We start from the raw sequence: 1,580 nt of genomic DNA, 5'->3' as shown, positions 1-1,580 counted from the left end.
CCTGACCTGCTTGAGTTCCAGTCCTGACTTCTTTCAGTGATGAACAGCAATGTGGAAATGTAAGCTGAATAAACCCTTTCCTCCCCAACTTGCTTCTTGGTCATGATGCTTGTGCAGGAATAGAAACCCTGACTAAGACAGTAGAATGAATAGGGGACCTGACCAAGACTGACCAGGTGCTTCTTGACCCTCAGTTGTAGAATTTCACTCTTCTACCCATAAGCAGGACTCTGTGGAATTAGGGTCTTATGACCTACAGTCAGACAAGGCAGGTGAGAACTTCTTTGTGATCAACACCTTACACTGGAGTCAGAGGGAGGTCAGGAACATTTTCTTTTTCTTTCTATCCCTTTTCTTATTTATGTATTTATTTATTTATTTTTGACTGGATCCAGGGACAGAGGTTCTGGGTCTTATGACTATTTGTGAAGAAAAAGAGTCCTTTTTTTTTTTTCCTGGATTGCTTTAGAGGAAAAAGGAAGACTGAGAAAAGAAAGGGCAAGAACAGGTGAGAGAAAGACAGAGACAGAGAGACAGAGAGAGAAAAGGAAGAGAGAGACTCAGCTAGCTTCTGGGGCCTTTACCTTGACAAATCATCAATTGAGAGTGAGCATGTGCTTGTGAGACCTCGAAACCAGTGTCTCAGCCTTAGGAGGAATTCTGCTGATGTGCATGGATTGATGAACCAACGTACAGAACAAGCATGTGTGCAACAGCCCCTTCCAGACTGTCCTAAAACACCTTAGCATCACTCCACAGAGTGTTTTCTACCTAACCTTGATCACCCTTTAAAGGAAACATCTGGGAACTTGTAACTAGTAGTAGTATGATTATTCAGCAGATAAAACTTACACATCTCTTAACCCTATAGGAGGAACATCAATATGAACTAACTAGTACCCCCTGAGCTCATGTCTCTAGCTGCATACGTAGCAGAAGATGGCCTAATCGACCATCATTGGGAGGAGAGGCCCTCGGTCTTGCAAAGATTATATGCCCCAATACAGGGGAATACCAGGGCCAGAAAGCAGGAGTCGGTGGGTTGGAGAGCAGGGTGGGGGAGGGTATAAGGGACTTTTGGGATAGCATTTGAATTGTAAATTAAGAAAATATCTAATAAAAATTGTAAAAAAAATGAACTTCCAGATTTTATCTAGTATTAAATTTGTAATATGTTTACATGGTTACAAAATATATAAATGTATACTTAATAAGAAGCAAAATGAGGTACCAGTATTATTAAGTGGACCCAGGGCATTTATATCACTTTGTATAGTATTATATTATATTAATGAATTCATTGAATAAACATGTCAGAAGTCTACTGAAAGAGGAAAATTACTGAAGACTTGAACTCTTCAACTCAGAGTCCTACCCCTCCCATCTGGAGATTGTTCCCGGAACACTCCTGAACTCTTCACCCCAGAGTACATTCCTAAACTCTTCACCCCAGAGTCCAACCCCTCCCAACTGAAGACTGTTCCAAGAACATTTTTTTAGATAAAGGCGTCCTGGAACAACCCCAAGAACATTTTTGAGATAAGGGCCTCCTGGTACAACCCCAGAATGTTCCAATAGAT

This window comes from Mus caroli, chromosome 8 (assembly GCF_900094665.2).
Source record: "Mus caroli chromosome 8, CAROLI_EIJ_v1.1, whole genome shotgun sequence".
In the NCBI taxonomy this organism is placed as follows: Eukaryota; Metazoa; Chordata; class Mammalia; order Rodentia; family Muridae; genus Mus; species Mus caroli.
Note: the sequence above shows the minus strand (reverse complement) of the source record.